The 22,665-nt window shown below is 39.9% G+C and overlaps 1 protein-coding gene across 4 annotated transcripts in view; it reads right to left on the bottom strand.

Moving 5' to 3' along the window:
- The window catches only part of KANSL1 (KAT8 regulatory NSL complex subunit 1), a 177,849-nt gene that overhangs the window by 137,836 nt on the left and 17,348 nt on the right, over positions 1-22,665 (bottom strand). Inside the window, exon 1 of one of the 4 annotated variants that reach the window (XM_058705955.1) lies at positions 12,514-12,652. The exons of the other annotated variants lie outside the window; for them this stretch is intronic. The gene's annotated coding sequence lies outside the window, so the exon portion shown is untranslated. Of the gene's footprint in view, positions 1-12,513; positions 12,653-22,665 lie in introns of those variants that run through there. 4 annotated transcript variants of the gene reach the window in all.

The following is a 22,665-nucleotide window of genomic DNA, read 5'->3' as shown; positions in this document are numbered from 1 at the left end:
CTGACAACAACACCCATTATTTGCACTATTATTATAACCTATAGACAAAAAGCAAACATAAAAGGAATTTCAGCAAGACTTTTTAATGCACAGGAAAAACAGAAAGTAAGTAATCTCTTAAAACACTGCTGTACCTGAAGACCCGTGCATGTAAAAATGGACTTGGCACATCTAGTTATTACTCAATATTAGCCGTACCTGCCTCAAACTACCAAAGCTTAGAATTTTAATTTTTGCTATAAGTTTAGATTTCCTTTTTTTAATTTAGATTTGCTTTTAGTACTTCATGATGATGCTTACATAAAAACAAAACAAATCAAGTGCCCAATAATTCACTTAAATTCTGGAATAGCCATGCAATGGAATATTATGCAACCATGAATAATAACCAATGTAAAACAGTATTTCCTGACTTGAAAAAGTGCTTGCTTCACTGTTAAATGAAAAAATAAAAAGGTGTTACAAAAAACCAAAACGTATACTATAGACTCATTTTTGTTTTAAAAGAGTAGGTGGTAAGATTCTTTTGCCTTTTGTTTTCTAGTGTATATAATGTCTCCAGCATAAACATGTATTACTTGTATAATAAAAGGAAAAGAAGCAAAAAGAAAATAATGCAACTTCTTAAAGGGCCAAAGAATCTGAGTAAGGCCAATGTCATGGCAGCGTTCTTACATTTAACATACTGAGCAAAATGTTGATTAAAAGCAATGATTCCCATCCCACTTGAATCCCAAAAGCTTCACTCTTTAATAATTTATAGCAGAGAAAGATTGTCAAACTTAAGCAATTTTACAAGAACAGAACAGCTTATGATAAATAACCTTTCTCCAAAGAATACAAAGTATTAAAAGCTACAATTAACTTATCAATTCTCATAACAACCTGGGCAGTAGGTTTTGGGCTGGGATTACAACTCCCAATTTACTAGTGGGAATAGATAATAAAGTTGTACTGCACATTCTTAATAAAGAAACCTAAAGTATCCCAATTTTTAGTTCATCTATAAATCACAAGTTAACAAATAAATACAGATGGAGTCAATGTACCTGCTGTCACTGACATTAAGATTCTGCAGTAAACCTAAAGAGACCAAAAAAAACAAACAAACAAACAAAAAAAAAACAAAGAGCTATAAAAGATTGAGCTAGATATTAATGGTTTCTCTCCTAGTTCCAAGGAAGCATTCTAGGGACTGGAAGATGTCAGATGGGTTCAGCAGGCAAACACATTTAGGAAAAACGTTCCTGATGGAAATTCACAATGCACTTCATCAGACTGAATGCTCAAATGCCTGCCTTTACCAAACCAAACACTTTTTCCCCCTATTATACCTATTAGTATCTTGCAGAACATTGTTCTGAGGTATACAAGTTGGGATAAAATTCAAACATGTGACTTTCAGGGTCTCTTCCTATGCTTATGACTCTTAAGTCTAAATTGCAACATAGGTTCAAGGGAAAACTTCCATGTAACACAAGTACACTGGGAAAGCAAAAAGTATACCCCTCAGGCAGTTTCCCAAGCCCAGCACTATTAATATCTTGTGCCAAATCTTATGAGTGGGGAAAGGGGACTCTCCTGTGTGTTGTAGGACATTTAGTAGCATCCCTGGCTCCACCTACTAGATGCCAGTAGCACCCTTCTACCAATTATGACACCTAAAAATGCCTCCAGAGCTGTCAAATGTCCCCTAGGGGGGGAAAAATCACACCTTTCATTAGAAAACCATTGCCTAGATACAGACTTTATACATACATGTAGATGTATTCTTCCCAGAAAGCAAAACATATCCAGGTACTTCAACTATTTCAAGTCAGAACTCTACACCTACAAATGAAAACCTTGCCTTTATTCCTTGTAAGTTCCCAAGACAGGACTCCAGGTATACAAGAACAACCCAGCAGCATCCACCCTGCAAAAATGCAGAAACCCAAGGGGAGGGCTTTGGTCATTTGACTGGCCAGCAAACCACACTTTCACTGGAAACAGAAGCACAAATCAGATGGGGAAGAAAAGTATGCCCATAATGTGGCTTCTACTAACCTCCTCCCTACCATTACCTCATTACTCTGCACAAAGGTGAGAAATAGGAGGAGGAAAAATGGTTAGGGAAGTGTCTGTGAAGTTGTCAAAATTTCAACTGAAACTTGAAAATTAGCTAAAATGTCATCATGTAAAAGGCGAAGGCAAGAGAATGGTAAATGTGGCATTCTAGTGAAAGGAAACGGCATGGGAAAAGGCAAGGCTGTGGGAAAACATAGGATATCTGGAGGTTAAAAGAAATGATCAGTTTGCTTGAAATATAAAGTATATTTTAACAGAGGAAACAGCATAGAAAAAAGTGGAAAGGCAGTGTGAAGCCAGATCATTAATGGACAACCTTGAATAGCCAGCCCTTACTCAGACTTAAGGCAGCAGAATGTCATTAAAGATTTTTCAAATAGGGAGTAACATCAGAACTGTGCTTTAGAGACCAGCTGGGTAGGATGCATTAAAAGAAAGTAAAAAAGCAAAAACCATCGATGAAGCTACTGCAATAATCCAGACAGGGTGCAACAAGGACCTCAACTAAGGTGTTCACCACAGTAGGAACAGCAAAGTTTCCTTCAAACTTAAATCCAGAAACTGGAAGGGGCTAACGTCTGCAGAAGGGCCAAATAAATGACAGAAAAAGAAAAACGTAGGATCTTATCTCCTTCATGATAAAATCTTTCCATTTATTTCTAATGACGCTATTCAGGTTTCATACATTCTCTATTCCTAACATTATCAACCCCAACCCAGCCTGGGGCCTTATTAACTCACACCTAAATTAGCCTGACAGCTTCCTGACAGCCTTGATCCTTCAATCTGGTCCATACCATTTTATCACATCACTTCTCTACTCTGGAATAGCTCCTTGTACCTTTCTCAGGAGTCCAAATTCTCCAAGATGAAACTTAACACAGTATCACAGCAAATGCATCAGGTTGGGTAGACCTAGAACTCCCCCAGATTCCCAAAGCCATAATCTTTGCCTATGCTGGTGCTTCTACCTGGGAGACCCTTCTAACCTTTAGGCTCAAAATTTAATTAATCCTTCAATACATGGCATTTCCACAAAAACTTCTGCAGGCTGTTTAGACTGCCATCACTTTCTTCCTGCTTAAATTGTAAAACTCATTTAAAGTCACCATCACGCAATTCAAATTATCTGAGTATTCCCCAATTGTCAATTTGCAAATTCTATTTCCACGGTGACAAAGTTCCTTAACATCCTTCTGCATGCTCACTAACTTGATCTAAAAATTGGAACATAGTAAGCACTTGTAAGCACTTACTGACTGGGCTAGAGCATTCAAAAGACTTGGCTAGGTAGGCCTTCAAGTATAAATAAGATTTTGCTATGCAGAGAAAGATGAGGAAATTCTAATCAAGAAACCAACACAATCAAAATAATGGGAAAGGATCTGAGAGATGATCTACAGAACTTGCTGGATGAACCAAGAGGTACATGTACACCTTCTCAAGAAGAGGAAGAATGCAGCAAGTAGTGATCTGTAATGAGGTATTGAAAGCTACAGAACAGGACACACTGCAAAGTACTTCTTTTACATGGAAACAAATGTTTTGTTATAGAATACAATAGAGAATAGGAGGCAAAATTTTTATGATTAAAACCCACTATTGTGGACAGTACACCACCCCAGTCCCTAACATGTGCCCATGCCAACAGGGCTTCTCATAACTGAATACAGTTTGTAACTACTAAGGGAAACAGTTATCTGACTGGAGGACAGATTATTACTACGACTGCTGTTCACAAACCTTAACTGACCTTTTACCATGTCATTGTACTGCCTTATACATATGTTCTCATTTAATCCTCACAACGTTATAAAGTACTTACTCACATTTTATAGATGAAGTTTGAAGCTCCAAAAGTTAAGTAATGTGTCCAAGATCACACAACTACTAAGTGGCAGAGGCAGGATTCCAATTCAAATCTCCAGTTCTAAACCCCATGCTTTTAACTACTATACTAAGTAGTTTAAGGCTAGGTTTAAACTGGAAGGGGCTTGGGGCACCTGGGTGGCTCAGTCGGTTAAGTAGCTGACTTCGGCTCAGGTCAGGCAGTTCATGGGTTCAAGCCCTGCCATCAGGCTCTGTGCTGACAGCTCGGGGCCTGGAGCCTGCTTCGGATTCTGTGTCTCCCTCTCTCTCTGCCCCTTTCCTGCTCGCACTCTGTCTCTCTCTCAGAAATAAACATTAAAAAATATATATATGTAGTTATTTTACATATATATACTGGAAGGACCTTAATTGCTGGACACTAGACTTCGAATTTTGTTTAGTCTTTAGAAGAAAGCCAGAGAGGGAATACTAACTAATCTCTCTAATAAACATTTTACAAAAATGCCTACAACATTCAAATTATTGCACTAAGTGCCTACAAGGTTAATAAGGGCCACTTAAGACAGACACTACTATGTGATCAGAGAATCCCAGGGGACCTTAAGGGACCCTCACACAAACGGAGTCAGTAAGGTCATAAAAGGCTTCCCACAGGAGACAACATCTACATTGATACCTAAAGAATAACTAGGGTCCAGCATCACTCATACAGTTACCGCAAGCGTCCCACGTGCAAATCCACTCCCTCCCCCAATACCAAATCCAAAACCAATTCCTGCCCCTCAACATGCCCCATGTGAGTGAATCCTGATCTCAACTACTGATTTACCATCTATCATAAATACCTCATTTAAAAATATACTAATGCCAGATACAAACAACAGAAAGACTACTGGAGTAGTTTCATTAATGCCAAAGATAAGAGGATAGAAAGTACGTGCACAGGTAAGCCCAGATGATAAAGCACTGTGTTTTGCCTACAAAGATCAAGGAAGGCTTCCAGAAAAGGAGGACATTCTGACCGAATTTTGAAGGTTAAATAGGGAGGGTTCAATAGACAGAATGACAGGCACATTCATTTCATCCTTAATGCCACTGCCTTGTTCAAAGCCTCGTTATGTACTACAGTAATTCAAGCAGTAATAATCTCCCAACTGTTCTTTCTTCCTGTCTCAGCAAGCCTTCAATCTAGCATCCACTACCAAAATGATTATTAGAAAGGAAGGAGAAACAGAACATAAATCTGACTATGCTGTGCTCCTCTTAAAAATCCTTGGGGCGCCTGGGTGGCGCAGTGGGTTAAGCGTCCGACTTCAGCCAGGTCACGATCTCGCGGTCCGTGAGTTCGAGCCCCGCGTCAGGCTCTGGGCTGATGGCTCGGAGCCTGGAGCCTGTTTCCGATTCTGTGTCTCCCTCTCTCTCTGCCCCTCCCCCGTTCATGCTCTGTCTCTCTCTGTCCCAAAAATAAATAAAAAATGTTAAAAAAAAAAAAAAAATCCTTCACTGACTCTAGGGTAAGGATGAATCCAAACTCTCCACACAGGATATATCTGGGCCCCTTTTTAATTTTAATTTTTTAATTTTTTTTTTTTTCAACGTTTTTTTATTTATTTTTGGGACAGAGAGAGACAGAGCATGAACGGGGGAGGGGCAGAGAGAGAGGGAGACACAGAATTGGAAACAGGCTCCAGGCTCCGAGCTGTCAGCACAGAGCCTGACGCGGGGCTCGAACTCACGGACCGCGAGATCGTGACCTGGCTGAAGTCGGCCGCTTAACCGACTGCGCCACCCAGGCGCCCCGGGCCCCTTTTTATACTCAGCCTCATCTCCATCCAACCTGTCCCCACTCCAAACACCTGAATCTTATTTAGAGTTTCAGGCTCTTTCCATGCTCTTGCACCTTTGCTCACACTTTCTTTTCAAGGTTCAGCTCCAAGAGATCACATGTCCTCTCAAGTATTCACCATTTATTTCAGGTTGAGTTAGGAGTCCTTCCCTCTCTAGGGTCTTATCTGCACTCCCATGATACCCTGGGCAACAGTTCATGATATAAACTCCCCATCTTGTCATCCTGTCTGTCCCCTCCTTCCCTAGATTATATACTTCTTAAAAAAAAAATTGGGGGGGGGGTGTAGAGGGAGGGTTATGGCTTGTTTTATCTTTATTCTCTACAGGTGGTCCCATGCCTGGCAGAAAGTAGACCAACACATGTTAGTTAACCCGAACACTGTATGTTGAATGCATCAGACGGAGATCCACCATGAAGTTAATGGATATGTCTGATCATAAGGTGATAACAACCTAACAAGGAGCAGGCATCAACTGAATCTAGGACAGACTTCATCTACCTCAAGTTCCAGTCACTTACAATGCCAAGCACCTGCACTCAGACTAGCAAACTTTTTAACTGTACTTTTAAAACTATTAAGTTTGGTTACATAAGCCTTTTGAAAGCACTATCTATCAAAATTTTTCATGCCATTACCCAAACATTTACCTAGTAACTGCAGTCTAGGAACCTATCCAACAGAAATATTCTCATAGATATAGAAATATCATAATTCTTTCAATGAAGAATTGTAATACAAAAAAAAAAACCCACAACACTTAAAAAGGAACACTAGAATACTATGCGGCTATTTAAAAAAAGAGAACTGGGGGCGCCTGGGTGGCTCAGTCGGTCGAGCGTCCGACTTCGGCTCAGGTCATGATCTCACGGCTTGTGAGTTCGAGCCCCATGTCGGGCTCTGAGCTGATGGCTCAGAGCCTGGAGCCTCTTCAGATTCCATGTCTTTTTCTGCCCCTCCCCTGCTCACACTGTCTCTGTCTCTCAAAAATAAATAAACATTAAAAAAAATTTTTTTTAAATAAAAAAAGAGAACTGTATGTGTTGATTTGAAAAAAATCTCTATGATATACAGCAACATGAAAAAAAAAAAGCCACTTAAGTATAATCCCATTTATGTTAAAAACTATACAAACAGGGCACCTGGGTGGCTCAGTTGGTTAGGGGTCCAACTTTGGCTCAGGTCATGACCTCGTGGTTCTTAAGTTAGAGCCCCACATCAGGCTCTGTGCTGACATTTCAGAGCCTGGAGCCTGCTTCAGATTCTGTGTCTCCCTCTCTCGCTGCCCCCTCTCAAAAATAAACAAACATTTAAAAAAAATTATTTTTTTAACTACAGAAACAGAAAATCTTTTTGAAAAATGACTATGTATCAAAATAATGGAGTTTAGGGGTGCCTGAGGTGGCTCAGTCGGTTAAGCATCTGACTTCAGCTCAGGTCATCATCTCATGGTCTGTGAGTTCGAGCCCCGCATCGGGCTCTGTGCTGACAGCTCGGAGCCTGGAGCCTGTTTCGGATTCTGTATCTCCCTCTCTCTCTGCCCCTCCCCTGCTCACGCTCTGTCTCTGTCTCTCAAAAGTAAATAAACATTGAAAAAAAAAAAAAAGCAAGAAAGAAATACTACCATCCTTCTTTCATTCCCTTGGGAGGTCAAAGGAAAAACTAAGAGGTAAGCAGTAAATCAGTAACTGCAAAAAACAGCAGTCCAATTTCTTTTATATATGCTTGAGGTCTTCAAACATCCTCAGTTCTCCACAGTAATATATGAACAGTTTAATGTAACTTCCCTAACAGTTCAATTTAATCAACTAGCATTTTTACAAAGCCTCTCTACTAGCAAACATCAGAAACTAATTAGCTTTACCTCTATCCCTTCACAACCTCCCATGGAAGTGCTAATATGCAGTCACAAAGGCCAAACAGGAGTAGCAAAAGAAAGCCTGGGACATCAGTTTTTAGCAATTTTTGGTGTAACATCCTAACAAAATCATTATTCATCTGTTTTATTCCTCAACACTTCTCCAACTGAATTTAACCAGGTCTGACCTTAAGCTGCTCCCTTTTTAAAAAGAAATTAAAAAGTAAGGGACTCCATTAAGTTTGATGCCACTCAGAAACAACTTTTTCCAAACAAGGGCAGAATATGCTGTACTTAAAATTCAGAATGAGATCTCATTTGGGATTCCTATTCAAGTAACAAGAACCGAGTTTTTGATAACATTTAGATAAAACTGCACTGAATTCACCTCCACCTTACATTTCCTGACTCTCAAAAGCTTGAGGGGCAACCGTAATTCTTAAAAAAATTAGGACTAGAGAAAAATGGGCAAGTTTACAATCAACAACATAAAATATAAAGCTAAATAATTCCCAGCTAAATTAACTCTCTAGAAGCATTAGGCATTCAAATGTTAAAGTTTATGGAGCTATCTTATAATCTTGGAAAAGCAAGGCTTGCAGAAGGTAACATTTATTAAACAACTATTATTTGCCAGACACTGCTACCCAACAATAAATCAAGAATTTAAAACAACTCCAACCTTGAAAGGCCTCTTTGCATAAAAACTTAAAACCTTCATACACAATATTTAACTTTTTCTTTCAAACTACCCAAGCTTGTTTGTTTTTCATTCACGAACGTGAGTTGTGTTCTCTACACTGAAGTTGGTTTCCTCATACTCTGCATTTCAGCTCTACCTTTATCAAAGAGGTGAAAAAGCTTAACACATAAAAAGTATCTACTTCAGTTCTTTTTGGAAAATCACACCAACTGGCTAATTTTCCTCTATACATTTCACCCTACATTATAATAAACAGGCTACATGGCGTATCTTAGGAACAAATGATAACTGAGTAACTAACAGTGACCCTTCCACAACATGTCTTTTTCCTATGACACACAATCTGCAAGCAACACCCAAGGACCTTCTTGTGGCCTTCAAAAGTTGGGGACCTCTAGTACAGTGGAATATTTGTCTTTTCTAACTATTATCGTGGTTCACTGAGTTGATGTCACATTCCAAGGAATAGGAAGTACTGATGAAAGAGTCTTATTTTGTGTTACGAATTATTACACTCAGGCAGGAGTATTTTTTGCACAACTTTTAGTATATGCAAAGAAAGACTAATAAGCACTTAAGATAGAAACTATAATTCAAACATGTATCTTCACAAGCAACATGAAGACTCAAAAACCAATCCAAATTTAGGTTTCCAAAGAGTAAAGTCCTATTTTAAGAAAAGGACATGGTCCAAGTACTCTTTGCACCGACAGAGTACGCAGGCCAGGTGTATAAGGCCATTTTATTTGAGACACCTGCACTGTGCTCCTTCATAAAATGATCAAATAGGGCACTAAAGTAAAATATGCTTCCTGAGACCCAGAACAGTCTAACCAATCAAAGAAGAAACTTACTTAAAATAGAGAAAGAGGGTAGAGAAAAGGTGCCTTAAAACTCTAAATAAACCACTTAATGATGAGATTTGGTTTTGTTCTGGGGCAATCTGCCACAGACCACATACTTATTCTGCACTACTCCCTCCTTTCCAAACTCAAGGGAGAGATCCTTTGGAAAAAAAAAAATTAATTTTTTAAAATCTCTCTCTCTCTCTCTCTCTCTCTCTCTCTCTCTCCAGGAAGGAAATCACTTAGTTTCTGTATCTTAATGGCCTCACCAAGAAGAAAAAATAACCTTTACAAAACCCCCCAAGGAAGCTAAATATAAGAGGAGTAAGCATTACTCTTTTAAACTCTTTAGAAAATCCAATACAGACTAGCATCTTTTTACATTTTAAAATTGCTTTTCCAGTAAAACAAGGCAACTAAGCTTTACTGCACTCAAAGCTAAATGCCTTCTCAAACCAGCATCACCACCCATAATGGCCCTGTGTTTACAGATTACATAATTCAGGTTATATCAAACAGAACAAATCTAAAACTTGTTTTTCACTTTAAAATACAATTAAAATCTGTGGTCAACCCAATAAAATGGAGAGGATGTACAGCCTCTGGTTATAGTGTAGCATTACTAGAAAAGGAAGAGTATTTTGGCAGTGTTTGAAGAAGGGAAAAAAAAAAAAAATGGGAATATTTTCCTTTCTTCTCACCTTGATAAAAGCTCAAAAGTGAACTTGTAAGGCTTACTCATTTTCCAGCTTCCAGAATTTTCCTCAACACGATAATGATAAGTCTAACAATCAAAGAACGCTCTGCAGGTTTAACCATAGAAATAACGTGTGTAGGCAGGACTAAAGAAAATCAGACAAAGATTTAACATCTCACTTTGGTAAAGCACAGTCAAATACTAATGTTCTGAATAAGGCTTTCCGTAAAGATGCAGGGACACTTCAAAAAACTTCATTCAACAGATTCATATAAGTGAAAGGACCAAAAACCCAATCGTACCACAAAGCTCTATCAATACTTAGTTGATCACTCAACTATCTACAGACACAAATCAAAAATACTTACATACAGTTAAATGTAGTAGTCATCAGAAACCAACCATCTTCACCAAAATACAGAGGTTAACAATCTTTGTCATATCTAAGGTTTCCCTCTGAGTAGTGCATACTTGAGAAATAAAAAGTTAACCACCTCAAATCACAAGATCACTAACAAATACATCAAATACAAGAAAGGTCAAAGAAACTGCATACTTTGTTGGACAAACATAGCGGAAATTGAAATTCCATGACTGAGGACAGTTACCCCACATATAATACATTTTTTAAATTCCCAAGGGATGAGCATTTTTACCTTGCCTTATTTTTAGAACTACACATCACACTGTACATATCACATGACATGATGTAACTGTTAGCAAAGAAAATGGCCCAAACCATTGAAAATATACATTAAGAGGAAATGAATCAATGCATACTTAAGAATCACTACATTTCACATTTACCTTTTTTATTTTTGAAGATGTTTCCTAACTCTATTACAGTACACTTTTTTATTAACTGGAAAAGTAGCTAGTAACCTATGTAGGAACAACAGAAAAATGTACTTGATATTTTACAAAATAGGAATTTACCCAATTACTGGGAAAACTGATATGAAGAAACAGATAACAGAACATTCTTCCAAACCTCAAGAATTAAAAGCAAAAATTGTCTGGATCAAAAATGCAACAGAAACATAATGTAATACTCCAGTTGGAGAACAATTATTACTCAAAAGTATTCCCTGTTGTTAGGAGAAAATAATAGTTTTAACTGACAATGCCTGCAGACAACTGAAAATTTCTAAATTGGTGAGACAGTTTATTAGAAAAGGAACCAAGTATAAGGTATAGGAGGGGGGGAGGGGAAAAACACACCCACTTAAGCCTTTGTAAACAGTGGTACTTAAAAGACCCAAGAAGCTGGGAAAAATCAAAACTACAGACTATTCTAAAAAGTGTAAAAGATATTCCAGTGTACTACTGTCCATACTTGAAAGTGCTTTAGAGACAAAGTTCAGTAACAATCTATAACTATATCATGATTATGCAAGGCGGAGATTATGTAATTTTATCATTTATTATAAATGTTCTCCTACTCTCAAACTAAAACAACTAAAACGTTTTGATCTCTCCGATGGGGAGGGGATAGTTTCTTCTGGGCTACAGTTTAAAAATATAAACACACACCCCAAAACAAACAAAAAAACACAATGACTGCTAGCCACGTGACAAAGGAGATGGCAACACCAGGATTGTGAATGGAGGGGAGGGAGGCGAGGCAGGACGACGAGGCAGGAGATTTCTCGGAACTTTGGGGACCTCTAGATTCGGGTCTCTCGACCTTTAAGGTACCAAACTCTAGCTCTACAAGTTGTACGTTAACATTCTCAAATACAGTCTTATTAACAGATCACGAAAAATGCTCTAGTGACCTCCAGGATAAAGAGGCGTAAATCAGAGGAGGAAAGAGAGCAATTTAAAGTGGCGCCATCATGTCACCCCCTTTCCCCTAAGGCAATCAATAAGCAATAGTTAAGTAACGCGTTTCTCCAAAAAAAAAAAAAAAAAAAAAAACACACAAAACAAAACCCACCACACTGGGGGCCGACAATGAAAAACAAAAGGGTTTTTAAGTAAGACATGAGCTTAAGGTTGTTTATCGTATGGAAAACAATCAAACTATTTGCTGAAGAATCAAAAGACAGCCGGAAAACAGGCCCCCCAAACTCACTTAAAAGCAAATAAATGCCTCTTCCTCTTTGGTTTTTTTTTTTTTTTTTAAACAAACAAACACGTCCGCCTAAGGGAGACTAGATCTGAAAACATAAGTGACCTCAATATATAGACAACAAAAGTAATAAATAAATGAAACAAATAACCATCTCACAACAATCAGAGTTGTGATACACACCGTGCACCGCGCAAGATGTGTGTTACGAGCAGAAAAAGGCCTTCTGCAGTCAAGAGAAGTTCAAGCCAAGAGCCAGAGTTTGTTTGGGGGTTTTTTTACGGGAATAAATCGTGTTCTTAAGGCCGCATTTTTAAATAGAACGCCAAAGGAAAAGCTGGCGAACGAGGCGGCAGCTGGTAGAGAAGGGCCCCCGCACACCCCCGCCCTTGGGGCGACTCCCAGCCCCGGACCCGCAGCGGGGAAGCCCGGTGAGGCCATTTAAAGTTCCGAGGATTTTTCCTGCCCTGCCCTGCCTTTCTAGTTACAACTAACAAAGAGAGAGAGAAATGGGAGCCACAGGGAGAGCGAGGAGAAGGAGAAAGGGCAGCGGGAGGAGGAGGAGGAGAGGAGCAGCAGCAGCAGCACCTACCACGTGATGGAGGAGCGTTGCCCGGGCGGATTCAGCCCCACAAAATGGGCGCAGTTTGCAAACAGCCCCCGGCCTGGGCGCCGAGGGCCGGCGGCGGCAGGCGGGGGCGCGCGGCGGCGGCTCCGGCCCGGGCCCGCCGCTCTCCTCCCCCCCGGCGCCCGGAGCCGCCCTGACTTTCCGGGCGGGGGGGGGCGAGGCGGAGGGGGAGGGGAAGGCGGCGGCGGCGGGGAGCGGCCGCTTTTTCTTCTCTTTCGGGCCCCTTCTCCGGCCTTCCTCGGCTCCGGCGGGGCCTGGGCACTGTCGAGGACCGCAGCCCGGCGGGGAGGACTGGCGGGCGGGGGCAGAGGGTGAAGCCGCCCCCCCGCCCCGCACAAACAAGCACCGCCGTCTGCAGCCCGAGCCCGCACCCCGGCCGCCACCCCCGCACGCCTCTTCCCGGCCGGGGAGCGCGCTCCGGCCGCCCCCCGCGCCGCCGCGGTGAGACGAGTCGGCTTCGCTACGGTGCTCGGTTCTCCCGCCGGCTCGGCGAGCGGTGGCGGCGGTGGCGGCGGCACTGGGAAAATGGCGGCCGAGCTCCTTTTCCCTCCCCCCCTTTAATCTGAAGCGGAGGGAGAATGGAGCGAGCGAGCGAGCGGGCGAGCGCCGGGGACACGGGGAGGAGGGACAGCAGCGCCTCCGCCGGCTGCGGCTGCGGCGGCGAAGGGCCGCTCCGCCCCGGCGCGCCGCCAGGGGGCGCCCGCCGCGCCACCCCCGCGGGCCGCCAGGAGGCGCGGCCGCCGCCGCCTCAGTCATGGCTCCTTGCCGCGGCCGCTGTTTCTGCACCTCCATCTGCGGAGGCCGCGGCGCCGGGACCCAGCTGCTCCGAGACGTGCGGCCACGGCACGGGGCACTGCGGCAGGCGGGAGAGGGCCCTCGCTCCGGCCGAGGTGAGGCTAACCTGAGGCGCTGACGCCGTCACATTCCCTCCGCGCCGGGGCTGGCGGGGCCGCGCGCAGGCTATGAGGGGGCAAGGCGGGCAGGCGCGGCGGAGCAAGAGGACGTGAGCGAGGAACTGTTTGCACTGTGTAGTAAACAGGCTAATGCAGTCGGTGCCACACTATTCCAGGGTTAAACGCGCGCTGAATCGGGTAGGAAGCTCCCTGACCAGCGAAGCGCTTTCTGCCGCCCTTTGTCCTAGGCGACTGCCTCGATACACTGCAGCACGCCTGGGCACTAGCCCCAGCGCAGCGCTCCGCAGCCGCCAGGGTGGAAAAAAAAAAAAAAAAAAAAAAAAAAAAAAAAAGGCGCACGTCGTCATTGCGCAGGCGCAGGCCAGGGCCCGCGCCGGGCCAGCCCGGGAAGGGACGACCGGGAGCTAGAGGGGAAGTGATGGCCCACCCGCGCCGGGCCCGCTGGGAACTGTAGTTTTCGTTAAGAAGCACGCGTCTTGTTTTGGGTGTCATGGTTTGGCAGATCCGCCAAAGCAGGCAAATGGCATTACACAATGAGTATTTATGCTTCCTGTCGCCACCAAAAGGAAGTTCACTGCTATGCTAAAAGTTTAACAAAGAACTCCACAGAGAAACCAAATCTCCCAACAAAAAGCAAACTTCCCACTTTTCCTACCAGAGTTGGTTTAAAGTGGTGGCACTTTATGTTTCTCATGATCAGTTTGTCGGTACAGTATTTTATTTGTTTCCGAAAACAGGGCCTTACAATAATGGAACCTTTTCTAGATTAAAAAAGTTAAGCAATATAACGCAAAGTGTCACATTTACACAAAGTATAATTCCACCATCCTTTAAAACCAAAAAAAAAAAAAAAAAAAAAAAGTTGCCAAAAGATTATTTCAGTGGTTTGAGATTTTAAAACAGAACTCTAGGATTCGTCAGAATGTGCTTTAAATGACTGAAGGAAAAAATGATTCCAACAATTAAATCATCAAATTCAGCAAGACAGGAAGGGTATGCTCTACTATGAAAAGGACGATAAGAAATGCTCAATACTGTTTTGTGGCTTACCAGAACCAATATCCGGTGGTATGCTCACTTCTGCTAGCCAAACAAACACCCTCTCGGTTGTAGTCCTCCCACAAAGTTACCAGCAACTACAGCATCTACACCTGTATGTCAGTGAGCTCCCATTTGTACTCTTAAAATCACACTACAATGAAGTCACGGTCAAATTACACAAAGAATAAACTAATATACGTGTACCATCCAAAAGAGATGCTGGTCTTGGCTTTTTATAATCCTGTGAAAGAAAATTTAGTTGATTAAAAAAGTATACACATATCTCCATATAAATAGGAATTCCATAAAATACAGCAGAAAGGTGTTAAACACAGACCAACAGATGGCAAACTCAAGTCCTAATCTAAGGATTCTGAAATCTAAATGAGCCAAATGAAAAACACCGAATAAGGCAAAGCCCCTTCCAGCATATACTTAAAAATATTATGTTCAAAGACACCCACCACAAAATAATCTTACTACTGATTAGTAAGTGGACTGGGCCTAGTCCTAAAACTCAACCGTGAGATTTAATTAGGCCCCCAAATAACGAAGATTGTGAAATACTTTTTTATTCAGTGGATTAGGAAAAAGGTGGGAATGCTCATTTTAAAACATGCTTTTTGGGGAAAAATAAATTCCAACTTTCCCATTCTCTCAATGCTTAGCCCAAGAGCCAGGAGTTCACAGTGTTTATGGCATTTAAATCAGTCAAACATGTTTTACATTCTTATCTCAAACCAGATGTCTTTTTCCTAAGGCACCAATTTTTACAAATAAAAAGATTCAAAGGTAAGCCACTAAAATGCAAAAATCTTAAGAAGAGAGATACATTTTCTTAAAATTGACCCCAGAAACACAGTGGATGTCAAGGCTGATTAAACACACACATACACCCTACTATTCATATCACTCTTGGAGTAGTCATTATGGTTGACTCTCAAAGTTGACATTTGTATTAGTTTAACCCATCCCCTCTGCCAATGATTGGTTGGGAATGGGCATGAAACCCAATCCTGGCCACTGAGACATGAGTAGAAGCCCACTGGAAGGCCTGCTAGAGAGAAGTGTGAGAAAAGCTTCTTCATTCCTAAAAATGAAATGAGAAACAGTTACCTCTTCTTTAGACTGTGCGAAAAATGACACCTCAAACTGCTACAGTCACCCTACAACAAGCCTGAAGATGCCACAATCCTCATCAAAGGGGGCAGAATGGAGAGCTGGCAAGAACTTTTCAGCATGAAGCCATTATATCAAATAATCCTGACCTCTGCAAGACTACTGGACTTCCAGCTACACAAGAACAATGTAACAACATTTCTTTATTGTTTCAGCCAATTTAAGTTAGGTTTTCTATACCTGAAGTCAAAAAAATCCTAATTAATTTCTCATATTTTAGAGCACCTATATTATATTACTTGGATTATTCATATTGTCATATTATATAAAATGTTATTTATTCCTCAGAAAAGTCCTTTCCTTCTATATACAACTCTGTACCCATCCATGTCTTTATATGTTCTTTCTGCCTAGAAAAAGAGGACCATCCCTTCTCACAACCATTCCTTGTTCATTCTTCTCCCCCAACCCACTGCGACTTATTTTTCCTTCAAGACATGTTCCGCCATTTCATTTACATACCATATTTAACAAGGGAGATAATTGGCCCTATAATAGTTAAAGGCTCTCTATAATTCCTTTGAGGTTGTTTCCATCTATCAGTCTTACCTCTGAAGCTGGTCTGAAAGCCCTAAAAGGCAGGAACTATGGCTATTCCAACTTCAGATTTATAACTCTCACCTGTACAATAAACATATCCCAAGGGGCGCCTGGGTGGCGCAGTCGGTTAAGCGTCCGACTTCAGCCAGGTCACGATCTCGCGGTCCGTGAGTTCGAGCCCCGCGTCAGGCTCTGGGCTGATAGCTCGGAGCCTGGAGCCTGTTTCCGATTCTGTGTCTCCCTCTCTCTCTGCCCCTCCCCCGTTCATGCTCTGTCTCTCTCTGTCCCAAAAATAAATTAAAAACGTTGAAAAAAAAAAATTAAAAAAAAAAAAAAAAAAAAACATATCCCAAGAAGGCACTCTCTAATAACTTCACCATATATATATATATGTATATATACACATATATATGTACATATATATATATATATATATATATACATACAAGCCAGATAGTCCTAAACAGAACATTCTATCACAAATTCAGTACTTCATATGTCCAAACTAATCTCAAAAAGACAAGGGATTGTTTTGTTTTGCACTTTAAAAATATTTATTAAAACTAAGGAGAAAGTCCTAAAGCCTAAACCATTTAGTTTCAAAAGAACAGGGACCCAGTTTCTGTTATTTATTGTTGCATCATTATATCCTGGGGACCTAGTCCAGAGCCTTGCAAAAGGGGGCACTCTGTAAGAATTTGCTGAATAAATGAAGAAAGCTATAGTGTGGTAAATAAGAATATAGGATCCAGGGGTAGCCCTAGATTTTACCTGCCTCCTTGACTTATCAGCTGTGTTACTTTGGGCAAAGTACTAAACTTATAAGCCCCAGTTTCTGCTCTGTAAAAAGGAGATAGTAATGCCTACCTCATAAATTTAACTATTATCGTTATTAGTTAACTAATGAAGCTATTTTCCCAAGTTCAGTAATTGAAGAGGTTAAAATACGAGATAAGGTCAGCACCTCTTCCCTAATTCAAACTTCAAATCCCTATCTACACACTCCAGCAAACAATGTTTTCATTCATAAACTCAGATAACACTATCCATAAAAATACTTTGAGCTCCCCGAGAGCATATTCTAATTCTGAAAAAGATTTACATTCATAAATCCAAAACCACATAAAAAAGTAAAATTCATTTATTCAACAAAAATTTAGTGAGTATCTATTAAGCTCAAGACCCTGTTCCAGATGTCACAGAAATGAACACATCAATCTATTTAAGACAACATTAAAATTATATCATGAAAGAAACAACTTTAAACTGAAATTGGTGCATGCTCTCATGTTAATATGTTATCAGCTAAATATTCAGTAGAAAGCTAGAATTGAATGAACTGAGCCAATAGTAAGAAATTTAAATCAAAGAATTTTGGATGTAGAAGGAATATGGAAGGTCATCTAGCTAAACCTCCAACTTTTATTAGTGGGAAAGCAAGGTAAGGCCAAGAGAGAACAGTTAAGGTTCTACCCTAAGCCCCACAGCAGAAGGACACAATGGGATCAGAGGTCAGTCTCCAATTCTCACTTTCCCACTATATCACCTGCCTTCCAGAGTTACAGTCTCCCAACAGAAACATGCTACTTACTTGACTAATAAGAACTACAAATGTGACAAAGATATTAAGCTCAAACAATAGTACCTATTTCATAGTTTCACAAGTATCAAGATTTAGCCAGATGTCAGTAAAAGAAAATCCTCACACTGATTACAAGAATTGTAAGGCTCAGAAATCAAGATTTTTTTTTCATTAAATGGAGGTCTCAACCCATTCAAAATATATATTCTTATGTATTCAGTCCAGTAGCAACAAACTTACAGTAAGATTAAACAGCTTAAGGCATGTGAAAAACTTTTGTAAATGGTAAAGTAGTGTAAGAATGCATGGCATTCCTTAGTTTCAATCCCACCTAAAAACAAGATAAATTTCTTCTCCATACTAGAGATACAGACTGTCAAATTTACATAAAGAAATTACCTTACCATTTCACCACAGAAGTGATCCAATAACTCACTGAGAAGAAAAACTAATCTTAGGCAGTAAGTAATAATAATTGTTAGTAATAATAATAACTAAAGTCACAGGTTAACTCTGAAAACACTTCTAAATCTATAAATACTTTATTTAGGGATAACTCAGAAGATAGCAACTGAATATAACTGTACCACTTAAACAAGTCAGGTTCTTTCACACCAGCTACATTAAGATCTAGGTTTTCTCCTCCATGGTACCAGATTTGAAAGTAGCAACACAGGCACTTACTTCCTTCTAATGCATGCAGTTTAATGAAGACTTTATATGAAATATTTTAATAAAGTTTCTCAAGTTGTCAAAAACTACACTGATTATTTAGGTGGATTTTAATTAATTCTGCTGCTTTAAATTTTAATATAGAACATTAAAAAATTCTCAAATAATTAGAATTAACCACAAAAAGTTCATTGACCAAACATAACAAAAGGAGTACTCCAATATTCTGACTTAGCCGACGAGGCAATGTCAAATGAAGCAATCTGTCTAGGACCTAAACACTGTTTCCGATGATAAACTTAAATGTCAGAATTTGCCCAAAATTTTCCAAGAAACTGCTTGGCTTCTTTTCTAAATGAAACATAGAAGTAAACATGCAGAAGAACTTCAAGGCAGCCATGAACAGCCAACTCATGGAGGGCCTGATAAAGAGAGTCAGAGGGGGAAAAATGTTCAAAGAGAAAAGGAGACAACAGGTGCACAAGGCAAATGTCACTTAAAAAAATTTTAAGTCCAGGGTGCTTGAGTGGCTCCATCAGTTGAATGACAGACTCTTGATTTCAGTTCAGGTCATGATCTCATGGTTGTGGGATTGAGCCCCAGGTCAGGCTCTGCACTGGACACAGAGCCTGCTTGCGATTCATTCTCTCTCTCTCTCTCTATTTCTCTTTCTCTCCCCTCCCCTCTCCCTCTCTTTGCCCCTCCCCCACTCATGGGTAGGCTCTCTCAATCTCTCTCAAAAACAAAAACAAAAACAAAACTTTAAATCAGTTGCTAAGTCCAAAGTTAAGATGCAACTTCCAAAATCTCACTCTGATGGCAGAACAAACCTAGGGATTTTGGAGACAGCACACGTGTTCCCTCCATTGGAAAGGCACACCATTCTTGAAAAGGAACATACCTTTTTAAACCACTAATTTCTGGATTCTTGAACCAGGTTTTCATGTACACTATGAGCACAGTGATATAAAATAGGGGGTAACTGAAGCCAATGAATAATCAAGAGAGACACCTTGCTGGAGTGTCAATTTCATCAAAGATTGTAGTAAAATTGCATATACTTTTATTAAAATAAACACAAATATATTATGTAGCAAAATACAAAATTCTCATTTTTTTCAAGATAAAGGAGTCTTCAGAGAAATGTCCTTTTCGTGAGAAGTTGCTCTGGACAACCCTAGACTGAGGGTACTTTAAAGGAAAGTAGGAGAAACAATGCTTTAGATCATTTATGGATAAAGATGTATCCCAAAAAATCCTGAACATAATCCCTCCATAAAGATAATATAACTTGGAGAGATCTTATATAAAAATTGTTATGGATACAATATTATAAATGAGTCCATAAGCTGCTGAGAACATGACTAGAATTCAGGAAATGCTAAAGTCCTTGTCTTATCTCTGTCACTCATTTACTAAGAAATCAAATATAATCTCCTTAACAATAATCTTTTCTCATTTCTGAATTAGACAAAAGTAATAAAATACAGTATTTGGTATTTTCAGCCATATTCCAAATTAATTCCCACAATCAAATTTAGACACAAATTTATCTAACAAAACTTGTCCCAAATGAACTAACTTCAACTAGCAGAACAAACAAATTTAATTTAAAAAATAAAACAGCTAAATGAAAGTAGAACTTCTGGGAGACCTTGGGTGGCTCAGTCAGTTAAGCATCCAACTTCAGCTCAGGTCATGATTGGTTCATGAGTTCAAGTCCCACATCAGGCTCCCTGCTGTCAGCACAAAATAAAGGTATTTATTTTTATTTATTTTGAAAGAGAGAGAAAGTGCATGTGCTAGCGTAAGCAGGAGAATGAGCAGAGGGGGAGAGAGAGAGAGAGAGAGAGAGAGAGAGAGAGAGAGAGGAGAGAGGAGAGAGAGAACTCCAACCAGGCTCCGCATGCTGTCAGTGCAGAGCTTGATGCAGGGCTCAAACCCACAAATCACAAGATCATGGCCTGAGCCAAAATCAAGAGTTGGATGCTCAAGCAACTGAGCCACCCAGGTACTCCTAAAATAAACATTAAAAAAAAAAAGGGGGGGGGTTAATGTTTGTTTATTTTTGAGAGAGAGACGGAGAAGAGCATAAGCAGAGGAAGAGGAGACAGACACAGAATCCGAAGCAGGCTCCAGGCTCATGAGCTGTCAGCACAGAGCCCGACACAGGGCTCAAACCCACAAATCACAAGATCATGACCTGAGCCTAAGTCAGATGCTTAACCAACTGAGCCACTTGGGTGCCCCTAAAATAAACATTTTCTGTAAAAAGTGTATCTTCGTTGCTTCTCGGCCTTTTGGCTAAGATCAAGTGTAAAAAGTGTATCTTCTGTGGTATCAAGAAGAAAAAAATGTTCTGTGTAGGGGAAGGGATTAAACTCACATTTCCTATTATAACTATACTGGCAACATCAAAATGTGGTCTTGCTGGTAATATTTAGCCTAAGTCATTAAATTTTTATAACATGACAACAGTAATACTAGCATTCCTGCCTTGGAGGACTTTCTTTTTCAGTAAAACTGGATATCCCCTTAAAGCCCTAACATTCATTTCCATTCATTCATAAACATTTATTGACTGTCTACCAAATGCCAATCACTGTCGTACCTCTGGAAAAAAAATACTAAGTCACCATCATAAGTTATGTGGTAGCCAACAAAAACTCCTTCTATTTATTGACATTTTAAATGGTTAAAAATCCAAAGCTAAGAAGTCATAAGAGAACGATTAGCAAAATTTTAGTGCTTTATGCTTCCAACTCCATTCTCTTCTGATCCCTTTTGTGAAGCTTGCCTAAACCACCCCAAGGATGCTAAAATTAGGTATTGTTTAAGGCATAACCAGAATGAGGTAACAGAGTACCCCAAAATAAAACCAAGAGAAGTTAAGGGAACCAAGTAGGAGGCAAGGATCTAAAGTAGTGGACTCAGAACCTCTACCCTGCATGTCTCAAGATAGGCAAAGGTCTAGAAGAGGAAAATTTGTGACCTAATCCAATTGTGCTTAATTCCGCATCCCCCTTTTCATTCTCAAATATTTGTGGCTGCCCTGGGGGGATGCTTTTAGTTCTGACTGCCATGGATTCAAAACACATCATTTCTTAAACATTAGTTATGTTAACTATTATCTCCATTCTACTAATTAGGCAATTAGAATTTGCTACCGCTAAATGAATGCCCAAAGTTAAGCCAGAATTATTTCAAGATGAAGTCAAGAACACATCTCAACTCACATGATAAGGCTGTTATTACCCTGATGCCTAAAGCAGAAAAAGACATAAAAAGAAAAACAAACAAAATCAAAAAAAACAAAAACCACACTTCAGACCGATATCCCTTGTGGATATAGATGTAAAAATCCTCAACAAAACACTAGCAAATGAATCCAGCAACATCTAAACAGGACAGTACACCTTTGCTAAGTGTGACTAATCCTAGGAATTCAAGGTTGGTCTATAACCTGAAAGTCAATTATGTAATACATTATACTAATAAAGGATTAAAACCACACAATCACTCAGTTGATGCAGAAAAAGCATTTGACAAAATCCAATACCCTTGCATGATAAAAACACACAAGAAACCAAGAACTGAAGAAAACTTCCTCAACCTGACAAAAGGTACCTATGAAAAAACCACATCTAACATCACAGTTAATGGAGAAAGACTGAATACTTTCTAAGATCAAGGACAAAACAAGGATGTCAGCTCTCACCACTTTCATTCAACACTGTACTGCAGATTTTAGCCAGGGCAATTAGGCAAGAAAAATAAATAAAAAGCATTCAAGTTACAAAGGAAAAAGTAAAATTAATCTATTTGTACATAACATAATATTGTATATAAAAAATCCTTAAGGAACCCACAAGTAAACTATTAGAGCTAGAAAACAACTCCATCAATAGTATAAGATATAAGACCACTATACAAATATCAGTTGTATTTCAATACACTAATAATGAACAATTTGAAAATGAAATAAAAAACAATTATCTACAATAGCATCAAAAAGAATAAAATACTTAGAAATAAATGTATAAAATTTGCACTCTGAAAATGACAAAAATTGTCAAAAGAAGTGAAAGAAGTCCTAATTAAGTGGAAAGACATCCCATGTTCATGGATTGGAAGATATAACATTATTAAGCTGGCAGTTACCCCCTAAATTGATCTATAGATTCAAAT

The sequence above is a fragment of the Neofelis nebulosa genome, chromosome 16 (assembly GCF_028018385.1).
Source record: "Neofelis nebulosa isolate mNeoNeb1 chromosome 16, mNeoNeb1.pri, whole genome shotgun sequence".
NCBI classification, from domain to species: domain Eukaryota; kingdom Metazoa; phylum Chordata; class Mammalia; order Carnivora; family Felidae; genus Neofelis; species Neofelis nebulosa.
This window is presented reverse-complemented; position numbering and strand designations above follow the sequence as displayed.